Source organism: Mustela nivalis (assembly GCF_964662115.1).
Source record: "Mustela nivalis genome assembly, chromosome: 1".
In the NCBI taxonomy this organism is placed as follows: Eukaryota; Metazoa; Chordata; class Mammalia; order Carnivora; family Mustelidae; genus Mustela; species Mustela nivalis.
In genome coordinates this window covers 60,047,075-60,056,244 of record NC_139020.1, presented here as the reverse complement: position 1 = coordinate 60,056,244, position 9,170 = coordinate 60,047,075, and the positions used below count along the sequence as shown (strand labels likewise).

General features: G+C 42.1%; 1 protein-coding gene across 9 annotated transcripts in view; it reads left to right on the top strand.

Moving 5' to 3' along the window:
• The window catches only part of ZBTB20 (zinc finger and BTB domain containing 20), a 305,100-nt gene that overhangs the window by 159,514 nt on the left and 136,416 nt on the right, over nucleotides 1–9,170 (top strand). For 2 of the 9 annotated variants that reach the window (XM_082741167.1, XM_082741171.1), the window contains exon 1: nucleotides 4,909–5,308. The exons of the other annotated variants lie outside the window; for them this stretch is intronic. The gene's annotated coding sequence lies outside the window, so the exon portion shown is untranslated. Of the gene's footprint in view, nucleotides 1–4,908; nucleotides 5,309–9,170 lie in introns of those variants that run through there. 9 annotated transcript variants of the gene reach the window in all.

Sequence of the window (9,170 nt, the reverse complement as noted above, 5' to 3'; positions counted from 1 at the left end):
CCCTATAGCTTCTTGTTTTCCATTAACCTATATCCTGTTTTCCTGAAGACCCCAGAATAAGTTACCAAAAAACACATATTTGTGCTACCTCCCATGGCTTTCTGAGGGATATGATTACTCAAGAAGCAAGACCCTGTCCCCCATCCCTGGCGCCAGTCTGTACCCATTATAGTTTAGCTAGAATAACATGTGCTGAACAAAGAGAAGTTATCTGATGAGTGCTTGAGTCCTTTGATGTCCTTGCACGAATGTAACCCCCTACCCCAAGTAAATTGCCTATATAAGAAGCTCTAAAATCAGAATAAAGATGGAGATGTCTGACTGCTGACCAGAACTCGCTCTGTGGCTCTCATTCCTCTTGCCGACACCACCCCTCCTTTGGGGACACCTGGACCTGCCGAAGCTGGACCCCGGCAAATGACACATTAAAGGATAGTCACTGAGCGCTGTCATCATTGCAGGGGTCAAAGAGGTGGCAAAGGGCTAAGATTTTATTCTTTTTATTTTTTTTTTTAATTTTTCTTCTCAGATAGGGGCATGGAACATGACCAGTGATTCTCTAAAGAAAATAGGGCTAGTTTGGTACAAATCTCTCTACAGCATTAGTCATCCCACAAACACCCATTTTCAATGATGATTTACCGAGGGCCACAAAGAATAATTTGGAGGAAGTTTATAGGAAGGAAAGCTTTGAGAGCTGAACCAGAAAAGGTGCTTGAAAGTAAATCAAATAATGGCATACATTGAGTTATAGCATTTATTATTATGTGCAGAGTATGCATGGAATTTTGAACTAAAAGCTGAAGAAGCAAAGGTTCTAGAAACTCATGCATAGTAAATAAATTAACCCTTTATTCTCTTACTTTCCATGCTCCCTATATTTTGTGACTTGTTCATACACATGTACACTGAGAAGGACTAATAAGCCATGCTCTACCCTGGTACATTCAACTATTTGTGTACATGATTCAAATACATGCCTGCAGATTTTCTTCGGTCTCCTGTGGACACAGTCAGTGTTTCAAAGACCAAGAGTTCTTTGGGGAAAAAAAGAAGGGTTGTGTGTGTTTATGACTGTCAAAGTTTCCTAAGCTTATTAAGTTGGGGTCCTTTGTCCTTTCCTTCTATAAATTGAAGATTATTCTAGTAATATGTTTGGCGAAAAAAAAACCTGCCAAATAAGTCAGGGTCTGATAACTGTATTAATGACTACTCTAAAACCCCTGAGTTCAGTATACTATGCCATTCAGAACCTAGTGTTACTTTCTACTTTAAAAGATCAGTTTTCCTTGTTGTTGTGTGTTTTTTTTTTAATGCTAGAAACAATACGGTATAAGGAAGTTGGCTTATCGTGAGCAGGTCATCAGCTCTTGAAATATCTGCCCTTGAGAAAAAAAAAAATATATGATTGGAATCCTGTCACCAAGGAAATGGTTTAAAAATCTGTTTATTTCAAATATTAGCTTCAACTAGTTATCTTTATTTTGCAGTGACTTCAATTCTTTTGCCCATTCACCTATTTATTACGTGGCCTCTATACAGTAATCACTTAGAAAAAAGAATACCCTATATTACTATGCAAACCTTAAATATAACTATATGTTTTTGTGTGTTCCCATGCTTTTTTAAAGAGCACATTTGTGACAGGAAATGAAGAATGGCATAGTCGGGGAAAAATTAAAGAGACACGATGTAATTATCCGAACTGGAATTAAGCCAATTAATAACCCGTGTGCTAACACTACCCTCAAAGTGCTGAAAATGCCGTCAGATATTTAAATGTCCTGGGTGGCCAAAGGCAGTCATCTTCACCTCATCCATTTTCAACACCACACAGGGACATGCCTCACCCTGGCTTCAGAGGATGGCTTGCCACTTGAAGCGGGCTGCCGAATAGATACAGGTACAGATTGTATAATCTGAGCACAAGACTCTCTCCAGTGATTGTGCCCAGATTTCCACTTAGTTTTTAATGAAATCAAAACGCTGGTGTTGTATGCACTTGCTCATTTATTCAACACATCGTTACTGGATGAGCCTACCGTGTGCCCACCCAGCGTTGTGGCTAAAGATACAGGCTTCAGAGTCAGATTGCCTGGATTTCCTCCCCAGCTCCACACCTACTAGCAGCGAGCTCTTGAGCATGTGACCTAACCCGTCTATCCCTCAGTTTCCTTTTCTATGAAATGAGGCTTCGTAGTGCCTAAATCTTAGGGTCGCCATGACACGAAAGTAGGACAGAAATGTAAAGTACTTAGCAGAGTGCTTAGCACAAATCAAGTACTCGGTAATATGTTGGTTATTATTATGAGCTGGGAAATAGACCGACGTCTAGGTAGAAAGAGATCAAACAGTCCTCAGATGATCTTTGAAGTCTGAATTCTAGAACTTTGGGATGCTAAACTTGATAATCTCTACTGCCAACCCTTTCTCATCGAAATCTGTATATTAGATCCTTGCTTTGCTTGGATATTTCTGTCCTGAACCTACAACGCACTCAGCACACCCGCAGTGTGTCGTTTTCTTTATTTACACCCTCATTTTATGCCTGCCTCCATAGTAATTACCATGTAATACCAGCTATGAACTTTATATATGTTAGCTCATGTCATGCTCAAGAAACCCTTATGGATTAATAGTATCACCTTTTACAGATAGGGAAACTGAGGTTCTGAGAGTGGCCATGACTTCTGCAGTGTTGTAAAGGTCTGTTTCACTCCAAAGCTCATTCCTTTTTCACCTGGTGCACCCAGCACGAATTTACTGAGCACTTCCCTGCTCTGCTCTGGGCTCTTGCTATCGTGTGCTTTGAGGAGTGCAGGAGGACCCACCAATGTGAAAACCAAGAGTCCCTCCTCCCCCTAAACTGACTGACTGTGGGCTCTGTGTTTTAGACAGGTCACAGCAGCCATTGTTAAAGCAGTTGATGTGCAAATTAGCTAAATGACTCTGGCTGAGGCTTCTCTCAGTTTCCTTGCCCTCCAGTGGGCTCCCAGGTGCCTGACATTTCTTTCCGTTTCCTTCTTCCACCCTAAGTAGCAACAGAAGTATGACTGAGAGAGAGTGTTCGCTTTTATATACACCACGATTCTTGTTTCAGGACAAGAGACTTAATCTGTGCAGGAACATCTGACGGCTCTGCTATCTTCATGAGCACTTCTTTCGCCCCTTTAAAACAAAAAAGTACCTTTCATTATCTGTTGTCAGCAGGGAGATCCTTACTGAATGTGATCATAGGTGTCCCCCTCAAAAAAAGATACCATCAAGTATGTGGTCAGATAATACAGTTTCCCCAAATTTCCTATTTTAGAAGCTCATTTCAGTTGAGATATCTAGGAAAAGTTGCCCACAGCTAATCTTCCAGGTAGCAATCTCATCAGTGATTTAGAAGGGCATTGTAGGTTGAAAGCCTCAATCTTTCACCCACAGTGTACCTATATTTTAAAAAATGAGTTGTGGGAAAGAATGACATCTTCCTACATGGTGATACACAGCAAATGAAAATCGCAGACTCTGGGAGAGGTCTTTGTAGACGGACCCAGTGACCTTCTTGAGCTTGGAATGTGGCAAGACCAACTGGCTCTATGTTGCTGAGACCGGGGCTTCTACAATGCTGTATTTTTCTGCCTTGCTCTGAGCCTGAATTAAAACTTAAATCCCTATCTCTAGAATTCAAAATGGACAAGAAAATATTTCCACGTAGCTGTTTAGACATTTTAAAAACTGGAGACTTGTGCACTCACTACAGAAAGGAGGAATCTTGTTATTCTGGAGACAAGGGTGACATCCATTCCTGTTGGGTCAGGGTCTGTGAAGGAAGCTGGGGCTTAGCTGGGATGACAGAAAGAGCACCAGCCTGGTGGGCCGCTGGGGCCCTGGGGTCCAGGGTCGACCTTGCTACTGCCTTTGAGATTGATTAGCCTGAGACTCTGGGCCTCAGTTTCCTCGTCTGCTAAATAAGGGCGTTGGGGAGATTGATCTCTGTGGCTGTTTCCGGCTCTGGTATTCTCTGGGTCTGCGAAGCGCCTTCGGTGTCTGCCACAGTCTGCCTTACCAGCTCTGTTTGTCACAAAGATTAATCCATTTTAACTGTACCTTCGAGCACTCCCGGGAGAGAGGATGGATGGATTGTTTTGCACCTATTATTACATCAGAACTTTTGCCTTTTTAGACGAGATCGTGCCGTGCCTAAAATCTGCCTGCCTGTCTGCCCACTGACTTTGTCTGTGCTGATGTCTTGCCACGGTGCCTCTTCTTCCAGCATCCGTCTCCCTCCAAGATCTAGACTCGGCATCTGACTGTACCTGTCTTGTTCTCTGCAGCATCTGTCTGCTACACTCCTAGACCATCGTTAATAAACTTTCACACATTACACGCAGACCCTAATATGCTGGCACCCGCGCATAAATACCTACCGTTCATAAAACTCAGGGAGAAACTCCATTTTTTTAAAGACCTCTATCTAGTGCCATTTGTATTTGCACTTTTTGTTTAGTTGTAAGTTTTAATAGTTCCCCCTTTGAGGATTTGTCAGTACGAGCAGGATTGCTTATCAGAACACACCAACAGTCTTTTTGTAATATTCGCTTTTCCCCTTTGGTTCAGCCGAGCCTGCTGACAGATCATTCAAATTCAATTGTTTTATGTCTAAGCCGAACAGCTAATTAAAGTAGGGATGATTAACCTGACTGGCAGTGTCGCTCTCCCTCGCGCTCTCTCTCCCTCTCCCTTTCTCTCTCTCCCTCCCTCCTGTTCCAATCAGTCTTTTTCTCACACTCTCTCTCTCCTTCCGTGTGTGTGTCTCTCTCTCTCTTCCTCTCTCTCTCTCTCCCCCCCCCTCCCTCTCTCCCCCCTCTCTCTTCCTCTCTCGGTCTCTCTCTCCCTCCTTCGGTTGGTCTCTCTCTCTCTCTCTCTCTCTGTCTCTTGCTCTACTGTTTTTTTTTTCCTCTCTCTCTCTCCTAAACGTGGTCTGCTTGCTGATGGCAGAATGGCACTCGGAGATTTGTGCATTGTGTCTGGTTTCCTACGGGCAGGCTGACCCAGTGCCTCCAGGGACTTATCAATAGACCACTCAGAAGAGACACAGACAGGAGAGAGGAGGAGGGGTGGGGGGAGAGAGAGAGAATCAATATCAAGAATAGAAGGAGCTCCGAAGCCATTTTTTTTTTAAAGAAGTATCGGGACTTGGGAGAGGGTGACAAAGAAGGTTTTTCAAAGAGGCAGTGGAGGAGGTTCTAATAAATTTGGAAGGAAACAGTTCCCTGTCTTGGGAAAAGGAGAACTCCTGACTGATTAGCATTCACACCAGGTATGAGATGTTCGCTACCCCTTATCACTGTGTCGCAACCGAGATGGAAAAGCCTTTTTTTTTTTTTTTTAGGAGACTGAGGGAGCATGTATTTCGCTGTGTTTGTTGTTGGGGGGTAAGGGGGGTGGCGTGAGATCTGTGGGCATTTGTGTATGGGAGCAGAAAGAATGGAAGCAGTACAACGGGGGGGTGGGAAAGAGTATGGAGTATGTTACTGTCTTCCCTGTCTTTGTGCACCCCTGGGGGGTTACCCAAGTTCATTTCTAGCAGGTGGATTTGGACGGGAGTTACTTAACGCTTGACCGCCAGTTTTGAAAAAAAGAAAAAGAAAAAAAACGTTGCTTCCTATGTCTATTAAAGGAAGCTCCAATTTCTCTCTCTCTCTCTCTCTCTTCCCTTCTCTCTCTCTCTCTCCCCCTCTCCCTCTCTCTCTCCCTCTCTCTCTCTCCCTCTGCCCCCCCATCTCTCTTCCCCTCTCTCCCTCTCCCTCTCTCTTCTTTTTTTCCTCTTCTAACCAGACAGCGGGAGGGTTCCTGGCTCCCAGCCAGCCCAAAAGCCTCTAAGTGTTTTGCACTTGTTTCAGGGAGTAGCTGCCCGGGGATTTTTCAGCATTTTCACTAGAGAACAAAGAGTTCTTTACAAAGGGAAGGGGGGGGGGGGGAAGTGAGCTTAATGTCTGATATATGTTTTTCTATTTTTATTAGTTTTTCGCCTAAAAAGAAAGAGACAGGAACAGAACATTCACTCTATAAAGACACAAAGACATTCAAAAGAAATCGAGTTATCTTTTCTCCCCATCACCCCAATATGTATACATAAAAAATAAAAAGGAAAAAGACTAATGAAGTTGGATATGTTGCTCTTTTCTCCTCTTTTAATCTTTCTACATCCAACTGTTCTTATGCTCACTCTATATGCTATTTTTTTCTACTCACAATAAAAGTTGTTCAGGATGCATCTTCTCTTCTCTCTTTACCCCTTCTGGGTCCCCAAAATCCTGTGGAGGAGAGAATGAGAGTACAGCTAATAACCGGTGTAGTGGCGAGAACATCTTCCACTTTCGCCACTTGGGTAAAAAGTTAATGAAGGAATTGGGGCTCCCCAAATACCAATGGGGTGCATTAGTTCCTCCAGCCTCACAAGTTCTTGCATCCATCTGTTTGAAAGGTACCGCCTGTGTCACTTGTCAGTTATTAAGAAAAGGTACAAAGGGAACAGATAGTTGTATTTTATTTTGGTTTCCATCTAATTACGTCAATGACAAAAAACCCCAGAGAGATCACTTGCTCCGTCCATGATACACCAGTTTAAGCGAAATGTGGTCTGGACAGAGATTTTTCTACGATTCTGATTGCCATGTAGCTTTGTGTCCGCCACTTGATGTTTTTGCCTATGCTTGTATATTTTTACCATGAATTTGTGTTTGTAGCAAACATTCCAGAATGCTTATCATTTTCAAATTAATGCTCCGACAAAAGGAAAAAGAAATCAGCGTGTGAACTGTATGTGCAAAACGTACTGAGCAACCTCATCGTTTATAAATGGGTTTACATCTCTATACTAATATTCTTGAATTATAAACTCAAGAAAATGTTTTCTTTCTAAAAGTTCTCCCCCTAATGCATTTGTATCTCGATTGTCATTTGGAAATCTTCTTAAGGTACATAATAGACATGAAATTGAAAGAGGGGTGAAAATGCAAAAGCACTAGAAAAAAATGCTTAAATATGAATTAGGTATAGTACCTAAGTAGAGATAACTGTTTTACTAAGTGAAAATGAGCTACAACAGTTGTTTCAAGATTCAGAAACTCTTTTCTTTCTTTTCTTTTCTTTTTTTCCATTCACTGAAAATATAATCTATTCCTGTCCCTGGGGAGAAAAGCTGTGGGGAAAATATAGATATATACATTTTTCCATATTTTTAGAATGCATTTATGTAACTGCTTCTTAAGAGTGTAACACACATCAGGGGAGAGTGTGATGTCTACTAGTCAGTAAACCCTTCTGGCTGGGAGGTGTGAGCGCCTTATGTTTGAAGTAACTTGATAACAAGGAGTCTTTTCGGGAAACCTTACTGTGTATGTGTTGCCTCAGTAATGACCCTCAGAGAAAAAACAAGAGCTAGGTGGCCACTTGAACTCTCTGAAAGACATTAGATTTAGGGTTACTTTTGACAAATCCAAAATTTTCTAGGGTAGCTCCCTTCTTATAGTTGTGTTTTCTTCGGGAAAATTCTTGTATTGCCTCCAGACTTTTCTATCTTTTTGTAAAGATTTTTAATGCTTCTAATAGTGCTTCCAGAGAAAAGGATCTTTAAAAAGAAAGTCATCAAAATAGGAGAAAGCAACTCGGTCTTTAAAAAGTTTTATATTGAAGGCAAGAGCTCCCCCCCCCAACTCCATTTGGCTTGTTTCTGATTTTTTTTTTCCCCTGAACTCTTTTGTTGCTGTGGGCTGTTGTGCTTACAGTTTTGGTTTTTGTTTTGTTTTGGGTTTTTTTGCTTTTGCTGTGTGTGTGTGTGTGTGTGTGTGTGTGTGTGTGTGTGTGTGTGTTCTCTCTCTCTCTCTCTCTTTTTTCTTTTTTTTTCAGTATGACCATGGGGGTCTGTGGAAGGGGCAGAAGGGGTATGGTAAGAGGCTGTTACTGAGAGCTGCTCTAGCCCCTCTTGATCCCAACTCAGGCAGCTCCTATCAGCTAGTTGTGCCGCCAAGAGTACAGTGAAAGGTGATAGCTGTCATTCTGGGATTCTTCGTGGATCTGACCTGAGAGTAACACATTCACAGTCGAGGAGAAAAGGGAAAAAAAATAGAGGAGGAGGAAAGAAAAGCTCTTTGAGCTGGAATACACTGGCCCTTTCTTCCTGTAGGCAATCCGCTCCAGTTCTTGGCGACGTGTCCTGCACTATCAGATATCATATGACTTTTTATTTAGATTCCTTTTCGGAGAATGGCCTGTTAGGACTCTGTTTGTTTTCTTTTATTTAATTTCCTTCTCCCCTCACCCGCTAGTCTTGTGTATCTGTGTGTGAGAGAGAGAGTGTGTGTGCGCGCATGCATATGTGTGTGCAATTTTTATCTTTGTTTTTGTTCTGTTGATCTGATGCTTTTTTTAAGGACAAAGCTTTAATTATTTCAGTATACTGGTTTAATCATTGGCCAAAAAGAAGCCTCATTCTAGGCTTTTTGGGGGGTCCATTTTTAAACACATCCATTAACACAGGAGGCTAGAAATCCGAAATGCCTCCTGGTCAGCCCTTGGCCCACTCCCTCACCTTCACTTAACCCTCCCTTCATCAGCATGCAGGGCAGTGGGAGTTAGGAAACACCTGTGCTGAGTTCAGAGGGAAATAAAAGTAGAAGCAACTTCTTCAAATCTGCACTCCTAGTTTCACTTTAATAAACTTTTTTTTTAATCGTTGGGCTTTTTTTTTTTTTTTTTTTTTTTGGCATCCTCTGTTGAGTTTGAAAGCATCAGAAATCCTGAACGATGTTTCTGTGGAGCTTTTGTGAGGTCAGCTGGGCACCCCTGGAAAGTAGAGCAGGGGCTGAAAGTCATTCAGAGACTTCAGAATTAAGTGGGAGATTTCAGTAAGATCTGTGAGATCTGTGGGCCGTGCAGGGTTTGGTGATAGATGGTGAAATGGAATACTTGGGGATCCTCAAGGAGGAGAAAGAGAGAAATTCCCAGGCAGGGGTAACAGGCATTTCTGCTGCACTGAGTACTTGGAGAATCACAGTCAATCACATTTTTATTTTATGTAAGTTACAGTTTAGCCAACTGATAGGCAATTACCTTCTCTCCTTGCTTCCTATATAAAACAGAGGAATTAAAATAACATGATTACAGGATTTCTCCTACAT